The 20,955-nt window shown below is 35.5% G+C and overlaps 3 non-coding genes across 3 annotated transcripts; 2 read left to right on the top strand and 1 right to left on the bottom strand.

Moving 5' to 3' along the window:
* The first annotated feature begins 2,278 nt into the window (after positions 1–2,278).
* Positions 2,279–2,350, top strand: trnah-gug (transfer RNA histidin (anticodon GUG)). Its single transcript has one exon. It is a non-coding gene; the product is annotated as a tRNA-His (tRNA).
* Positions 2,351–4,346: 1,996 nt separating this feature from the next.
* Positions 4,347–4,418, top strand: trnah-gug (transfer RNA histidin (anticodon GUG)). Its single transcript has one exon. It is a non-coding gene; the product is annotated as a tRNA-His (tRNA).
* Positions 4,419–5,334: 916 nt separating this feature from the next.
* trnah-gug (transfer RNA histidin (anticodon GUG)) lies at positions 5,335–5,406 on the bottom strand. Its single transcript has one exon. It is a non-coding gene; the product is annotated as a tRNA-His (tRNA).
* Between the last annotated feature and the right edge of the window lie 15,549 nt (positions 5,407–20,955).

Here is a 20,955-nt window from a genome sequence, read left to right on the forward strand (position 1 = left end):
TACTAAAGTATCAGGTTAGGATTACTAAAGTATCAGATTAGGATTACTAAAGTAGCAGGTTAGGATTACTAAAGTAGCAGGTTAGGATTACTAAAGTAGAAGGTTAGGATTACTAACGTAGCAGGTTAGGATTACTAACGTAGCAGGTTAGGATTACTAACGTAGAAGGTTAGGATTATTAATGTAGCAGGTTAGGATTACTAAAGTAGCAGGTTAGGATTACTGAAGTGGCAGGTTAGGACTACTAAAGTAGCAGATTAGGATTACTAAAGTAGCAGGTTAGGATTACTAAAGTGGCAGGTTAGGATTACTAAAGTATCAGATTAGGATTACTAAAGTAGCTGGTTAGGATTACTAAAGTAGCAGATTAGGATTACTAAAGTAGCAGGTTAGGATTACTAAAGTAGCAGGATTAGATTATTTTTAAAGGCGGTTATGGAATTGTAATTCTGGTTGTTTAATGTTTCAGGGACTCCTGAAACAACCAGTCTGTCGTCTTGTGAAACAGTGGATGTATAGAATCTAGCTAGCTAAAGCGTTTACTGCAAATTGAATGTACAATTTTGCTGAAATTTTACCATGCAATGCAGATGAAGTAACTAGCTAGCTAACTCTTTTTCTCACTTATTGTGCAGTGGAGGATAAAAAAAAAATTACCTGTATGCCTATGGATGTGTAGCTAGCTGTCTAGCCGATCTGTGTATGAAACCTAAAACGTTTGGTATACACATTAGTTCAGAACCTAGCTATGAACCTCAGCTATCATAGCCTGTTGTATCCACTTCAAAACAGTTTAAATGACATTAATTGAAGCCTATTGATTGAGTAGAATATAACATAACTTTGTGCCGAGGATGCAAGTCGTATATACATGTAGTTATTACCATGCATGAGATTGTAGCCTGTAAATGTAATATATTCACTGATCATGTAACTCTACCTTGGCAAATAAAGGTTCAGTTCAGGTATGAATGTCTTTGAGATTATTTTTCAGTCGTATCCAATACCAGGAGTATCAAATTCCAGTCTTTGAATGATGCTTTGTCTTCATGTATGTATTGCAATTATACACTTCAACAGCGTTTACCAATCTTGGTCCTGGGACATCAATGCTTACACATTGTAACTCTGCAATAGACTAGAAACAATGATTTAACTAGTTAAAGGCTGATTTGTAATTCATTCAGAACTATAATGTTAACAAAAAAAACAGTACACTACACTTCCTATGCGTCATGTAAATACTGTAAAAACCTGTTCATCTGTAACGGTCGTCGTACATAGTGGACCAAGGCGCAGCGGGTTCAGTGCTCATACTGACTTTTATTGAACACAAAATAAAAAAAACAAGAACAACGATCGATCGAACGAACAGGATTGCAGGTTAAACACACAGCAGTGCAAACAACAACTTCCCACAAAGGGACAGGTGAAAACAGGGCTACCTAAGTATGACTCCCGATCAGCAACAACGATGTACAGCTGTTCCTGATTGAGAGCCATACCAGGCCAACACAAAGAAATACACAACATAGAAAACCATAGAAATACAAAACATAGAACAATACCCCAAAACACATAAATCAAACACCCCTCTTACATAAATACATATCCCATAAAACCCCGAAGCACATAAAACAAATACCCCCTCTGCCACGTCCTGACCAAACTATAATAACAAATAACCCCTATTACTGGTCAGGACGTGACATCATTTCAACATCTAATGTCCTTCATCTGCATCGATCTGATAAACACAGGATAGGTGTAGTATTTCATCGAACGAGAGACTTAATTTAAAACGGTAGAGAATTGTGAAACGCTTTATTGAAAGAAGTTCATTATCCAAGTGTTATAAATACATAATACATGCATTATAAATATTACAATTGTCGTATTATATTATAAATACAAGTTCAATATGTACTTCAATGCACATCTGGTGTTCACTATAAAAATAAACAGGAAGAAAGAAAGTGCTTGCTGTTTGGGGTTTTAGGCTGGGGGTTTCTGTACAGCACTTTGAGACATCAGCTGATGTACGAAGGGCTATATAAATACATTTGATTTGATTTGAAAGAGGAGGTGGGAAAGAGATAAAAACAGAGGAGCAGAGAAGACAGTATATGATTAATGAATCACAGTGCTACCCTAATATTCTCTCAGTTCATCACAATTACATAATAGTGTCTATAGTGGTGTCTCCTAGTGCACGTCACCATGAATGAAAATCCCCCCTGCTCTCTCTCCTTTCTGCTCCCACAAGCCCTGGTAGCTCGCCGTGATCGTATAGTGGTTAGTACTCTGCGTTGTGGCCGCAGCAACCCCGGTTCGAATCCGGGTCACGGCATTGCGAATAAACAATGTCACGGCATATGGGTTGTTTTGTCTGAATAGAATAGCTAATGATTTTTCAGAAATAATTGTCTTATCTTGTTTGGCATGACAATATCAGTTAGTTGGCAAGAAGGCAGTACCCACTAACACATCTGGAAACTAGGATCATCCCACATCTATTGGTCCTGTTGGCTGCCATTGGCAAAGTGTCAACTCTTACTCAGTGTTTCCAACTCCTCAGTAAGGAAAGTAGCTATTGGCTGTCCTAAAAGTCGCTAAATGACGTCATCGCCTAATTTGCATAATTTTCCATGTGCATGTATTTGTGATGGATGTGGTTTTTAATTTGGTTTGTAGTGTTAGGGTTGAACTGGCTATTTGTATGCATAACCTATATAATATACCGGGGAAGCTATGCTACAATATTAAGTATATAAACTACGAGTAAATCAACTGCTGAAGACAGGAAGAACTACACCCGGCGACAGGAAGTGCGTCACGAGGCTGGGACCAGCCTGCACGCCGACGATAGGAGGAGCAAGTTTAAACCACGCTCCTCCTCCCTCTGACAGGCCGGCATTGAGCGGGAACTATCACTGTCAAGAGTATAAAAGAGAGAACAAAGGATGTGTCGTTCTCTTCTCTGTTTTGCCCTGCGAGGTGTCACAGAGAGACCGTATACGAACGACATATTTTACCATACACGTGTTTGCATTAATTAAAGTACAAATAAATCAGAAGTTACTATGTGCTGACTATTTTGTTTCTGATACCAGAAACGAATTGACGCAACTTTAACAGTAGGAGAGAGGAGTAACGTCGTGGGAGTGACAAAAGTGAGTAAAAAAAATAAAAAACACACTAAATATGTTTAAAACTACAAATGAACTTTCTTCTTACGATTCTTGTTTTGTTTATGTCACAATTCCAACCGTCCTCCTTTATCCGGGCTTGGGACCGGCAAAAGGGACCCAAAAGAGAGACTCTGGCAGAGTTACTTCGTTTTTTTATTAGATTTTTTTATTTAAAAAATTTAGTTTTTTAGTTTAGATTTCTTAATTTGGTTTGGATTTAACCTTATGGTCGGTCCACTTAGGAGCCTACAACAAGTCACAGTAAAACATGAACATTTGTAACATTTTTTTTTTGGTATACGGTCTACATTTACAATCTAAATGGACCAAAAAAGAGACAATAGAAAAAACGGTCAATGGCAATGTGAGAAAATTATGGTAACTAGTCTGGCCCTAATTCAGATTAAATATATTTTTTTAATGTAAAGCCAGGGCGGAATCACCCAGCGGTGGCTTCCCGCGTGCGCGATTAAATTTGCAGTCTGGACACGGAGGGGTGAACATCTCCTGCTCTGATTGCAGCTGGGAGGGACTGCTGCGCGAGGACTGGGCCGCCTGGGAGTGCTTTGAGACGGGGGTGGGGCCCACGAGGGACTGCTGCGCGAGGACTGGGCCGCCTGGGAGTGCTTTGGGACGGGGGTGGGGCCCACGGGGGACTGGGGCCCACGAGGGACTGCTGCGCGAGGACTGGGTCGCCTGAGAGTGCTTTGGGACTGGGGTGGGGCCCACGGGGGACTGCTGCGCGAGGACTGGGCCGCCTGAGAGTGCTTTGGGACTGGGGTGGGGCCCACGGGGGACTGCTGCGCGAGGACTGGGCCGCCTGGGAGTGCTTTGGGACAGGGGTGGGGCCCACGGCAGCACCCGCTTCTCGTTGAGAAGAGTAAGAACGATACGTGCTTTCACGTCATAGTCTCCAAAAGTCTCCAATAACACCAGAAAAAAGTCGCTAGATTTGTCACTAGTCGTTTTTTTTTTTTGTATATGTCGCTAGAGGGGTTTGAATACTCGCTAAATATAGCGACTAAGTCGCTAAGTTGGCAACACTGCTCCTGTTGTCATCGGATACTTATTTAGCGTATTACTACTAGTGCGCGTCACCATGAATGAAAATCCCCCCTGCTCTCTCCTTTCTGCTCCCACAAGCCCTGGTAGCTCGCCGTGATCGTATAGTGGTTAGTACTCTGCGTTGTGGCCGCAGCAACCCCGGTTCGAATCCGGGTCACGGCATTGCGAATAAACAATGTCACGGCATATGGGTTGTTTTGTCTGAATAGAATAGCTAATGATTTTGCAGAAATAATTGTCTTATCTTGTTTGGCATGACAATAGCAGTTAGTTGGCAAGAAGGCAGTACCCACTAACACATCTGGAAACTAGGATCATCAAAACACTGTGCCACATTTGTAGACCTCAGCTGTAGCTACATGACTGAGAGCAATTATGCAACGTCAATGTGATGGAAGCCTACAACAACAACAACATATGACAAATCAGTGTGGTACAGTACATGTATTCACCTCTGCTGTAAATGACCTGGGTCCGTTTTGTGAGCTGTGACTTGCTACAGCAAATCAGTCTCATGTGTTGTTGTGTTGGAGTAGCATGGCGACCCCATAGTAAGATGGTGTGTTGTGTTGGAGTAGCATAGCGACCCCATAGTAAGATGGTGTGTTGTGTTGGAGTAGCATGGCGACCCCATAGTAAGACCCCATGCTACTCCAACACAGCACACCATCTTACTATGGGGTCGCCATGCTCCATGCTACTCCAACACAACAACACGAGACAACAGAGACTGATTTGCTGTAGCAAGTCACAGCTCACAAAACTGACCCAGGTCATTTACAGCAGAGGTGAATACATGTACTGTACCACACTGATTTCTCATATGTTGTTGTTGTTGTAGGCTTCCATCACATTGACGTTGCATAATTGCTCTCAGTCATGTAGCTACAGCTGAGGTCTATAAATGTGGCACAGTGTTTTGATGATCCTAGTTTCCAGATCTGTTTGTGGGTACTGCCTTCTTGCCAACTAACTGCTATTGTCATGCCAAACAAGATAAGACAATTATTTCTGAAAGATCATTAGCTATTCTATTCAGACAAAACAACCCATATGCCGTGACATTGTTTATTCGCAATGCCGTGACCCGGATTCGAACCGGGGTTGCTGCGGCCACAACGCAGAGTACTAACCACTATACGATCACGGCGAGCTACCAGGGCTTGTGGGAGCAGAAAGGAGAGAGCAGGGGGGATTTTCATTCATGGTGACGCGCACTAGTAGTAATACGCTAAATAAGTATCCGATGACAACAGGAGCAGTGTTGCCAACTTAGCGACTTAGTCGCTATATTTAGCGAGTATTCAAACCCCTCTAGCGACATATTTTTTTTTTAAAACGACTAGTGACAAATCTAGCGACTTTTTCTGGTGTTATTGGAGACTTTTGGAGACTATGACGTGAAAGCACGTATCGTTCCTACTCTTCTCAACGAGCAGCGAGTGCTGCCGTGGGCCCCACCCCCCACATCCCATCCCAAAGCACTCCCAGGCGGCCCAAAATAATGAAAGTACAAAAGGTAAAATAAAATAAACATAAATATGGGTTGTATTTACAATGGTGTTTGTTCTTCACTGGTTGACCTTTTCTTGTGGCAACAGGTCACACATCTTGCTGCTGTGATGGCACACTGTGGTATTTCACCCAGTAGATATGGAAGTTTATCAAAATCACGTTTGTTTTCTAATTCTTTGTGGATCTGTGTAATCTGAGGGAAATATGTGTCTCTCTCTCTTTCTGTCACTCTCTCTCTCTCTCTCTGTCGGGTTAGAATCTTCCAGGGTTCCGGGTTAGAACCTTCCAGGGTTCCGAGTAGAACCTTCCAGGGATCCGGGTTAGAACCTTCCAGGGTTCCGGGTAGAACCCTTTAGTTTACACTATTGACATATAAGGGAATTGGAATGCCAAGTTTGTATATTGAAATATTATTATTGCGAGTCTTATTTCAAGTTAAGTTGCAGTGCTTTTTTCATTTAGATTACATGGAGGTCCTCAATGTATTGAAGTTAAATAATTCAAGGCGTTTTGGTCCCGTATAGAGTTTACCAGATGGTATAACGGGTGCAGAGAAATGTTACTAGCTCTTAACACTGCAGTAAAATGTAAAAAATAAATAAAAATGAAAAAACAAGAAATGTCGGAAACTAATCCAATGAACAAACCAAACAGCACCGTAACAGTAATCCAGATGTAATCTATATGTATATACACAGGATGAATTTACACTAGATACACTACGAATGATATGTACAGTAGTAGATATACTAGGAATGATATGTACAGCAGTAGATATACTAGGAATGATATGTACAGCAGTAGATATACTAGGAATGATATGTACAGCAGTAGATATACTAGGAATGATATGCACAGCAGTAGATATACTAGGAATGATATGGTCAGCAGTAGATATACTGGGAATGATATGTACAGCAGTAGATATACTAGGAATGATATGTACAGCAGTAGATACACTACGAATGATATGTACAGCAGTAGATATACTGGGAATGATATGTACAGCAGTAGATATAGTGGGAATGATATGTACAGCAGTAGATATACTAGGAATGATATGGTCAGCAGTAGATATACTGGGAATGATATGTACAGCAGTAGATATACTAGGAATGATATGGTCAGCAGTAGATATACTGGGAATGATATGTACAGCAGTAGATACACTAGGAATGAGATGTACAGTAGTAGATATACTAGGAATGATATGTACAGCAGTAGATATACTAGGAATGATATGCACAGCAGTAGATACACTAGGAATGATATGCACAGCAGTAGATATACTAGGAATGATATGGTCAGCAGTAGATACACTAGGAATGATATGTACAGCAGTAGATATACTAGGAATGAGATGTACAGCAGTAGATATACTAGGAATGATATGTACAACAGTAGATACACTAGGAATGATATGTACAGCAGTAGATATACTAGGAATGATATGGTCAGCAGTAGATATACTAGGAATGATATGCACAGCAGTAGATACACTAGGAATGATATGCACAGCAGTAGATATACTAGGAATGGTATGCACAGCAGTAGATACACTAGGAATGATATGTACAGCAGTAGATACACTAGGAATGATATGTACAGCAGTAGATATACTAGGAATGATATGCACAGCAGTAGATACACTAGGAATGATATGTACAGCAGTAGATACACAAGGAATGATATGTACAGCAGTAGATATACTAGGAATGAGATGTACAGCAGTAGATACACTAGGAATGATATGTACAGCAGTAGATATACTGAGAATGATATGTACAGCAGTAGATATACTAGGAATGATATGTACAGCAGTAGATATACTAGGAATGATATGTACAGCAGTATATATACTGGGAATGATATGGTCAGCAGTAGATATACTAGGAATGATATGCACAGCAGTAGATACACTAGGAATGATATGCACAGCAGTAGATATACTAGGAATGATATGCACAGCAGTAGATACACTAGGAATGATATGTACAGCAGTAGATACACTAGGAATGATATGTACAGCAGTAGATATACTAGGAATGATATGCACAGCAGTAGATACACTAGGAATGATATGTACAGCGTAGATATACTAGGAATGATATGTACAGCAGTAGATACACTAGGAATGAGATGTACAGCAGTAGATATACTAGGAATGATATGCACAGCAGTAGATATACTAGGAATGATATATACAGCAGTAGATATACTAGGAATGATATGTACAGCAGTAGATATACCAGGAATGATATGTACAGCAGTAGATATACTAGGAATTATATGTACAGCAGTAGATATACTAGGAATGATATGTACAGCAGTAGATATACTGGGAATGAGATGTACAGCAGTAGATACACTAGGAATGAGATGTACAGTAGTAGATATACTAGGAATGATATGTACAGTAGTAGATATACTAGGAATGATATGTACAGCAGTAGATATACTAGGAATGATATGTACAGCAGTAGATACACTAGGAATGATATGTACAGCAGTAGATATACTAGGAATGATATGTACAGTAGTAGATATACTAGGAATGAGATGTACAGTAGTAGATATACTAGGAATGATATGTACAGCAGTAGATACACTGGGAATGATATGTACAGCACTAGATACACTAGGAATGATATGTACAGCAGTAGATATACCAGGAATGATATGTACAGCAGTAGATATACTAGGAATGATATGTACAGTAGTAGATATACTAGGAATGATATGTACAGCAGTAGATATACTAGGAATGATATGTACAGAAGTAGATATACTAGGAATGATATGTACAGGAGTAGATATACTAGGAATGATATGTACAGCAGTAGATATACTAGGAATGATATGGTCAGCAGTAGATATACTAGGAATGATATGTACAGCAGTAGATATACTAGGAATGATATGTACAGCAGTAGATATACTAGGAATGATATGTACAGCAGTAGATATACTAGGAATGATATGTACAGCAATAGATATACTAGGAATGATATGTACAGCAGTATATATACTAGGAATGATATGTACAGCAGTAGATATACTAGGAATGATATGTACAGCAATGATATGTACAGTAGTAGATATATTAGGAATGATATGTACAACAGTAGATATACTAGGAATGATATGTACAGCAGTAGATATACTAGGAATGATATGTACAGCAGTAGATATACTGGGAATGATATGTACAACAGTAGATATACTAGGAATGATATGTACAGCCGTAGATATACTAGGAATGATATGTACAGCAGTAGATATACTAGGAATGATATGTACAACAGTAGATATACTAGGAATGATATGTACAGCAGTAGATATACTAGGAATGATATGTACAGCAGTAGATATACTAGGAATGATATGTACAGCAGTAGATATACTAGCAATGATATGTACAGCAGTATGTATACTAGGAATGATATGTACAGCAGTAGATATACTAGGAATGATATGTACAGCAATGATATGTACAGTAGTAGATATATTAGGAATGATATGTACAGTAGTAGATATATTAGGAATGATATGTACAGCAGTAGATATACTAGGAATGATATGTACAGCAATGATATGTACAGTAGTAGATATATTAGGAATGATATGTACAGCAGTAGATATACTAGGAATGATATGTACAGCAGTAGATATACTAGGAATGATATGTACAGCAGTAGATATACTAGGAATGATATGTATAGCAGTAGATATACTAGGAATGATATGTACAGCAGTAGATATACTAGGAATGATATGTACAGCAGTATATATACTAGGAATGATATGTACAGCAGTAGATATACTAGGAATGATATGTACAGCAATGATATGTACAGTAGTAGATATATTAGGAATGATATGTACAACAGTAGATATACTAGGAATTATATGTACAGCAGTAGATATACTAGGAATGATATGTACAGCAGTAGATATACTGGGAATGATATGTACAACAGTAGATATACTAGGAATGATATGTACAGCCGTAGATATACTAGGAATGATATGTACAGCAGTAGATATACTAGGAATGATATGTACAACAGTAGATATACTAGGAATGATATGTACAGCAGTAGATATACTAGGAATGATATGTACAGCAGTAGATATACTAGGAATGATATGTACAGCAGTAGATATACTAGCAATGATATGTACAGCAGTATGTATACTAGGAATGATATGTACAGCAGTAGATATACTAGGAATGATATGTACAGCAATGATATGTACAGTAGTAGATATATTAGGAATGATATGTACAGTAGTAGATATATTAGGAATGATATGTACAGCAGTAGATATACTAGGAATGATATATACAGCAGTAGATATACTAGGAATGCTATGTACAGCAGTAGATATACTAGGAATGATATGTACAGCAGTAGATATACTAGGAATGATATGTACAGCAGTAGATATACTAGGAATGATATGTACAGCAGTATATATACTAGGAATGATATGTACAGCAGTAGATATACTAGGAATGATATGTACAGCAATGATATGTACAGTAGTAGATATATTAGGAATGATATGTACAGCAGTAGATATACTAGGAATGATATGTACAGCAGTAGATATACTAGGAATGATATGTACAGCAGTAGATATACTAGGAATGATATGTACAGCAGTAGATATACTAGGAATGATATGTACAGCAGTAGATATACTAGGAATGATATGTACAGCAGTAGATATACTAGGAATGATATGTACAGCAGTATATATACTAGGAATGATATGTACAGCAGTAGATATACTAGGAATGATATGTACAGCAATGATATGTACAGTAGTAGATATATTAGGAATGATATGTACAGCAGTAGATATACTAGGAATGATATATACAGCAGTAGATATACTAGGAATGATATGTACAGCAGTAGATATACTAGGAATGATATGTACAGCAGTAGATATACTAGGAATGATATGTACAGCAGTATATATACTAGGAATGATATGTACAGCAGTAGATATACTAGGAATGATATGTACAGCAATGATATGTACAGTAGTAGATATATTAGGAATGATATGTACAGCAGTAGATATACTAGGAATGATATGTACAGCAGTAGATATACTAGGAATGATATGTACAGCAGTAGATATACTAGGAATGATATGTACAGCAGTATATATACTAGGAATGATATGTACAGCAGTAGATATACTAGGAATGATATGTACAGCAATGATATGTACAGCAGTAGATACACTGGGAATGATATGTACAGCACTAGATACACTAGGAATGATATGTACAGCAGTAGATATACTAGGAATGATATGTACAGCAATGATATGTACAGTAGTAGATATATTAGGAATGATATGTACAGCAGTAGATATACTAGGAATGATATGTACAGCAGTAGATATACTAGGAATGATATGTACAGCAGTAGATATACTAGGAATGATATGTACAGCAGTATATATACTAGGAATGATATGTACAGCAGTAGATATACTAGGAATGATATGTACAGCAATGATATGTACAGCAGTAGATACACTGGGAATGATATGTACAGCACTAGATACACTAGGAATGATATGTACAGCAGTAGATATACTAGGAATGAAAAGTACAGCAGTAGATATACTAGGAATGATATGTACAGTAGTAGATATACTAGGAATGATATGTACAGCAGTAGATATACTAGGAATGATATGTAAAGCAGTAGATATACTAGGAATGATATGTACAGTAGTAGATATACTAGGAATGATATGTACAGCAGTAGATATATTAGGAATGATATGTACAGCAGTAGATATACTAGGAATGATATGTACAGCAGTAGATATACTAGGAATGATATGTACAGCAGTAGATATACTAGGAATGATATGTACAGCAGTATATATAGTAGGAATGATATGTACAGCAGTAGATATACTAGGAATGATATGTACAGCAATGATATGTACAGTAGTAGATATATTAGGAATGATATGTACAGCAGTAGATATACTAGGAATGATATGTACAGCAGTAGATATACTAGGAATGATATGTACAGCAGTAGATATACTAGGAATGATATGTACAGCAGTAGATATACTAGGAATGATATGTACAGCAGTAGATATACTAGGAATGATATGTACAGCAGTAGATATACTAGGAATGATATGTACAGCAGTATATATACTAGGAATGATATGTACAGCAGTATATATACTAGGAATGATATGTACAGCAGTAGATATACTAGGAATGATATGTACAGCAATGATATGTACAGTAGTAGATATATTAGGAATGATATGTACAACAGTAGATATACTAGGAATGATATGTACAGCAGTAGATATACTAGGAATGATATGTACAGCAGTAGATATACTGGGAATGATATGTACAACAGTAGATATACTAGGAATGATATGTACAGCCGTAGATATACTAGGAATGATATGTACAGCAGTAGATATACTAGGAATGATATGTACAACAGTAGATATACTAGGAATGATATGTACAGCAGTAGATATACTAGGAATGATATGTACAGCAGTAGATATACTAGGAATGATATGTACAGCAGTAGATATACTAGCAATGATATGTACAGCAGTATGTATACTAGGAATGATATGTACAGCAGTAGATATACTAGGAATGATATGTACAGCAATGATATGTACAGTAGTAGATATATTAGGAATGATATGTACAGTAGTAGATATATTAGGAATGATATGTACAGCAGTAGATATCCTAGGAATGATATGTACAGCAATGATATGTACAGTAGTAGATATATTAGGAATGATATGTACAGCAGTAGATATACTAGGAATGATATGTACAGCAGTAGATATACAAGGAATGATATGTACAGCAGTAGATATACTAGGAATGATATGTACAGCAGTAGATATACTAGGAATGATATGTACAGCAATGATATGTACAGTAGTAGATATATTAGGAATGATATGTACAGTAGTAGATATATTAGGAATGATATGTACAGCAGTAGATATACTAGGAATGATATGTACAGCAATGATATGTACAGTAGTAGATATATTAGGAATGATATGTACAGCAGTAGATATACTAGGAATGATATGTACAGCAGTAGATATACTAGGAATGATATGTACAGCAGTAGATATACTAGGAATGATATGTACAGCAGTAGATATACTAGGAATGATATGTACAGCAGTAGATATACTAGGAATGATATGTACAGCAGTAGATATACTAGGAATGATATGTACAGCAGTAGATATACTAGGAATGATATGTACAGCAGTATATATACTAGGAATGATATGTACAGCAGTAGATATACTAGGAATGATATGTACAGCAATGATATGTACAGTAGTAGATATATTAGGAATGATATGTACAACAGTAGATATACTAGGAATGATATGTACAGCAGTAGATATACTCGGAATGATATGTACAGCAGTAGATATACTGGGAATGATATGTACAACAGTAGATATACTAGGAATGATATGTACAGCCGTAGATATACTAGGAATGATATGTACAGCAGTAGATATACTAGGAATGATATGTACAACAGTAGATATACTAGGAATGATATGTACAGCAGTAGATATACTAGGAATGATATGTACAGCAGTAGATATACTAGGAATGATATGTACAGCAGTAGATATACTAGCAATGATATGTACAGCAGTATGTATACTAGGAATGATATGTACAGCAGTAGATATACTAGGAATGATATGTACAGCAATGATATGTACAGTAGTAGATATATTAGGAATGATATGTACAGTAGTAGATATATTAGGAATGATATGTACAGCAGTAGATATACTAGGAATGATATATACAGCAGTAGATATACTAGGAATGCTATGTACAGCAGTAGATATACTAGGAATGATATGTACAGCAGTAGATATACTAGGAATGATATGTACAGCAGTAGATATACTAGGAATGATATGTACAGCAGTATATATACTAGGAATGATATGTACAGCAGTAGATATACTAGGAATGATATGTACAGCAATGATATGTACAGTAGTAGATATATTAGGAATGATATGTACAGCAGTAGATATACTAGGAATGATATGTACAGCAGTAGATATACTAGGAATGATATGTACAGCAGTAGATATACTAGGAATGATATGTACAGCAGTAGATATACTAGGAATGATATGTACAGCAGTAGATATACTAGGAATGATATGTACAGCAGTATATATACTAGGAATGATATGTACAGCAGTAGATATACTAGGAATGATATGTACAGCAATGATATGTACAGTAGTAGATATATTAGGAATGATATGTACAGCAGTAGATATACTAGGAATGATATATACAGCAGTAGATATACTAGGAATGATATGTACAGCAATGATATGTACAGTAGTAGATATATTAGGAATGATATGTACAACAGTAGATATACTAGGAATTATATGTACAGCAGTAGATATACTAGGAATGATATGTACAGCAGTAGATATACTGGGAATGATATGTACAACAGTAGATATACTAGGAATGATATGTACAGCCGTAGATATACTAGGAATGATATGTACAGCAGTAGATATACTAGGAATGATATGTACAACAGTAGATATACTAGGAATGATATGTACAGCAGTAGATATACTAGGAATGATATGTACAGCAGTAGATATACTAGGAATGATATGTACAGCAGTAGATATACTAGCAATGATATGTACAGCAGTATGTATACTAGGAATGATATGTACAGCAGTAGATATACTAGGAATGATATGTACAGCAATGATATGTACAGTAGTAGATATATTAGGAATGATATGTACAGTAGTAGATATATTAGGAATGATATGTACAGCAGTAGATATACTAGGAATGATATATACAGCAGTAGATATACTAGGAATGCTATGTACAGCAGTAGATATACTAGGAACGATATGTACAGCAGTAGATATACTAGGAATGATATGTACAGCAGTAGATATACTAGGAATGATATGTACAGCAGTATATATACTAGGAATGATATGTACAGCAGTAGATATACTAGGAATGATATGTACAGCAATGATATGTACAGTAGTAGATATATTAGGAATGATATGTACAGCAGTAGATATACTAGGAATGATATGTACAGCAGTAGATATACTAGGAATGATATGTACAGCAGTAGATATACTAGGAATGATATGTACAGCAGTAGATATACTAGGAATGATATGTACAGCAGTAGATATACTAGGAATGATATGTACAGCAGTAGATATACTAGGAATGATATGTACAGCAGTATATATACTAGGAATGATATGTACAGCAGTAGATATACTAGGAATGATATGTACAGCAATGATATGTACAGTAGTAGATATATTAGGAATGATATGTACAGCAGTAGATATACTAGGAATGATATATACAGCAGTAGATATACTAGGAATGATATGTACAGCAGTAGATATACTAGGAATGATATGTACAGCAGTAGATATACTAGGAATGATATGTACAGCAGTATATATACTAGGAATGATATGTACAGCAGTAGATATACTAGGAATGATATGTACAGCAATGATATGTACAGTAGTAGATATATTAGGAATGATATGTACAGCAGTAGATATACTAGGAATGATATGTACAGCAGTAGATATACTAGGAATGATATGTACAGCAGTAGATATACTAGGAATGATATGTACAGCAGTATATATACTAGGAATGATATGTACAGCAGTAGATATACTAGGAATGATATGTACAGCAATGATATGTACAGTAGTAGATATATTAGGAATGATATGTACAGCAGTAGATATACTAGGAATGATATGTACAGCAGTAGATATACTAGGAATGATATGTACAGCAATGATATGTACAGTAGTAGATATATTAGGAATGATATGTACAGCAGTAGATATACTAGGAATGATATGTACAGCAGTAGATATACTAGGAATGATATGTACAGCAGTAGATATACTAGGAATGATATGTACAGCAGTATATATACTAGGAATGATATGTACAGCAGTAGATATACTAGGAATGATATGTACAGCAATGATATGTACAGCAGTAGATACACTGGGAATGATATGTACAGCACTAGATACACTAGGAATGATATGTACAGCAGTAGATATACTAGGAATGAAAAGTACAGCAGTAGATATACTAGGAATGATATGTACAGTAGTAGATATACTAGGAATGATATGTACAGCAGTAGATATACTAGGAATGATATGTAAAGCAGTAGATATACTAGGAATGATATGTACAGTAGTAGATATACTAGGAATGATATGTACAGCAGTAGATATATTAGGAATGATATGTACAGCAGTAGATATACTAGGAATGATATGTACAGCAGTAGATATACTAGGAATGATATGTACAGCAGTAGATATACTAGGAATGATATGTACAGCAGTATATATAGTAGGAATGATATGTACAGCAGTAGATATACTAGGAATGATATGTACAGCAATGATATGTACAGTAGTAGATATATTAGGAATGATATGTACAGCAGTAGATATACTAGGAATGATATGTACAGCAGTAGATATACTAGGAATGATATGTACAGCAGTAGATATACTAGGAATGATATGTACAGCAGTAGATATACTAGGAATGATATGTACAGCAGTAGATATACTAGGAATGATATGTACAGCAGTAGATATACTAGGAATGATATGTACAGCAGTATATATACTAGGAATGATATGTACAGCAGTATATATACTAGGAATGATATGTACAGCAGTAGATATACTAGGAATGATATGTACAGCAATGATATGTACAGTAGTAGATATATTAGGAATGATATGTACAACAGTAGATATACTAGGAATGATATGTACAGCAGTAGATATACTAGGAATGATATGTACAGCAGTAGATATACTGGGAATGATATGTACAACAGTAGATATACTAGGAATGATATGTACAGCCGTAGATATACTAGGAATGATATGTACAGCAGTAGATATACTAGGAATGATATGTACAACAGTAGATATACTAGGAATGATATGTACAGCAGTAGATATACTAGGAATGATATGTACAGCAGTAGATATACTAGGAATGATATGTACAGCAGTAGATATACTAGCAATGATATGTACAGCAGTATGTATACTAGGAATGATATGTACAGCAGTAGATATACTAGGAATGATATGTACAGCAATGATATGTACAGTAGTAGATATATTAGGAATGATATGTACAGTAGTAGATATATTAGGAATGATATGTACAGCAGTAGATATCCTAGGAATGATATGTACAGCAATGATATGTACAGTAGTAGATATATTAGGAATGATATGTACAGCAGTAGATATACTAGGAATGATATGTACAGCAGTAGATATACAAGGAATGATATGTACAGCAGTAGATATACTAGGAATGATATGTACAGCAGTAGATATACTAGGAATGATATGTACAGCAATGATATGTACAGTAGTAGATATATTAGGAATGATATGTACAGTAGTAGATATATTAGGAATGATATGTACAGCAGTAGATATACTAGGAATGATATGTACAGCAATGATATGTACAGTAGTAGATATATTAGGAATGATATGTACAGCAGTAGATATACTAGGAATGATATGTACAGCAGTAGATATACTAGGAATGATATGTACAGCAGTAGATATACTAGGAATGATATGTACAGCAGTAGATATACTAGGAATGATATGTACAGCAGTAGATATACTAGGAATGATATGTACAGCAGTAGATATACTAGGAATGATATGTACAGCAGTAGATATACTAGGAATGATATGTACAGCAGTATATATAGTAGGAATGATATGTACAGCAGTAGATATACTAGGAATGATATGTACAGCAAATGATATGTACAGTAGTAGATATATTAGGAATGATATGTACAGCAGTAGATATACTAGGAATGATATGTACAGCAGTAGATATACTAGGAATGATATGTACAGCAGTAGATATACTAGGAATGATATGTACAGCAGTAGATATACTAGGAATGATATGTACAGCAGTAGATATACTAGGAATGATATGTACAGCAGTAGATATACTAGGAATGATATGTACAGCAGTATATATACTAGGAATGATATGTACAGCAGTATATATACTAGGAATGATATGTACAGCAGTAGATATACTAGGAATGATATGTACAGCAATGATATGTACAGTAGTAGATATATTAGGAATGATATGTACAACAGTAGATATACTAGGAATGATATGTACAGCAGTAGATATACTAGGAATGATATGTACAGCAGTAGATATACTGGGAATGATATGTACAACAGTAGATATACTAGGAATGATATGTACAGCCGTAGATATACTAGGAATGATATGTACAGCAGTAGATATACTAGGAATGATATGTACAACAGTAGATATACTAGGAATGATATGTACAGCAGTAGATATACTAGGAATGATATGTACAGCAGTAGATATACTAGGAATGATATGTACAGCAGTAGATATACTAGCAATGATATGTACAGCAGTATGTATACTAGGAATGATATGTACAGCAGTAGATATACTAGGAATGATATGTACAGCAATGATATGTACAGTAGTAGATATATTAGGAATGATATGTACAGTAGTAGATATATTAGGAATGATATGTACAGCAGTAGATATCCTAGGAATGATATGTACAGCAATGATATGTACAGTAGTAGATATATTAGGAATGATATGTACAGCAGTAGATATACTAGGAATGATATGTACAGCAGTAGATATACAAGGAATGATATGTACAGCAGTAGATATACTAGGAATGATATGTACAGCAGTAGATATACTAGGAATGATATGTACAGCAATGATATGTACAGTAGTAGATATATTAGGAATGATATGTACAGTAGTAGATATATTAGGAATGATATGTACAGCAGTAGATATACTAGGAATGATATGTACAGCAATGATATGTACAGTAGTAGATATATTAGGAATGATATGTACAGCAGTAGATATACTAGGAATGATATGTACAGCAGTAGATATACTAGGAATGATATGTACAGCAGTAGATATACTAGGAATGATATGTACAGCAGTAGATATACTAGGAATGATATGTACAGCAGTAGATATACTAGGAATGATATGTACAGCAGTAGATATACTAGGAATGATATGTACAGCAGTAGATATACTAGGAATGATATGTACAGCAGTATATATACTAGGAATGATATGTACAGCAGTAGATATACTAGGAATGATATGGACAGCAATGATATGTACAGTAGTAGATATATTAGGAATGATATGTACAACAGTAGATATACTAGGAATGATATGTACAGCAGTAGATATACTCGGAATGATATGTACAGCAGTAGATATACTGGGAATGATATGTACAACAGTAGATATACTAGGAATGATATGTACAGCCGTAGATATACTAGGAATGATATGTACAGCAGTAGATATACTAGGAATGATATGTACAACAGTAGATATACTAGGAATGATATGTACAGCAGTAGATATACTAGGAATGATATGTACAGCAGTAGATATACTAGGAATGATATGTACAGCAGTAGATATACTAGCAATGATATGTACAGCAGTATGTATACTAGGAATGATATGTACAGCAGTAGATATACTAGGAATGATATGTACAGCAATGATATGTACAGTAGTAGATATATTAGGAATGATATGTACAGTAGTAGATATATTAGGAATGATATGTACAGCAGTAGATATACTAGGAATGATATATACAGCAGTAGATATACTAGGAATGCTATGTACAGCAGTAGATATACTAGGAATGATATGTACAGCAGTAGATATACTAGGAATGATATGTACAGCAGTATATATACTAGGAATGATATGTACAGCAGTAGATATACTAGGAATGATATGTACAGCAATGATATGTACAGTAGTAGATATATTAGGAATGATATGTACAGCAGTAGATATACTAGGAATGATATGTACAGCAGTAGATATACTAGGAATGATATGTACAGCAGTAGATATACTAGGAATGATATGTACAGCAGTAGATATACTAGGAATGATATGTACAGCAGTAGATATACTAGGAATGATATGTACAGCAGTAGATATACTAGGAATGATATGTACAGCAGTATATATACTAGGAATGATATGTACAGCAGTAGATATACTAGGAATGATATGTACAGTAGTAGATTTATTAGGAATGATATGTACAGCAGTAGATATACTAGGAATGATATATACAGCAGTAGATATACTAGGAATGATATGTACAGCAGTAGATATACTAGGAATGATATGTACAGCAGTAGATATACTAGGAATGATATGTACAGCAGTATATATACTAGGAATGATATGTACAGCAGTAGATATACTAGGAATGATATGTACAGCAATGATATGTACAGTAGTAGATATATTAGGAATGATATGTACAGCAGTAGATATACTAGGAATGATATGTACAGCAGTAGATATACTAGGACTGATATGTACAGCAGTAGATATACTAGGAATGATATGTACAGCAGTATATATACTAGGAATGATATGTACAGCAGTAGATATACTAGGAATGATATGTACAGCAATGATATGTACAGTAGTAGATATATTAGGAATGATATGTACAGCAGTAGATATACTAGGAATGATATGTACAGCAGTAGATATACTAGGAATGATATGTACAGCAATGATATGTACAGTAGTAGATATATTAGGAATGATATGTACAGCAGTAGATATACTAGGAATGATATGTACAGCAGTAGATATACTAGGAATGATATGTACAGCAGTAGATATACTAGGAATGATATGTACAGCAGTATATATACTAGGAATGATATGTACAGCAGTAGATATACTAGGAATGATATGTACAGCAATGATATGTACAGCAGTAGATACACTGGGAATGATATGTACAGCACTAGATACACTAGGAATGATATGTACAGCAGTAGATATACTAGGAATGAAAAGTACAGCAGTAGATATACTAGGAATGATATGTACAGTAGTAGATATACTAGG

Source organism: Salmo salar, chromosome ssa07, assembly GCF_905237065.1.
Source record: "Salmo salar chromosome ssa07, Ssal_v3.1, whole genome shotgun sequence".
Taxonomy (NCBI): Eukaryota; Metazoa; Chordata; class Actinopteri; order Salmoniformes; family Salmonidae; genus Salmo; species Salmo salar.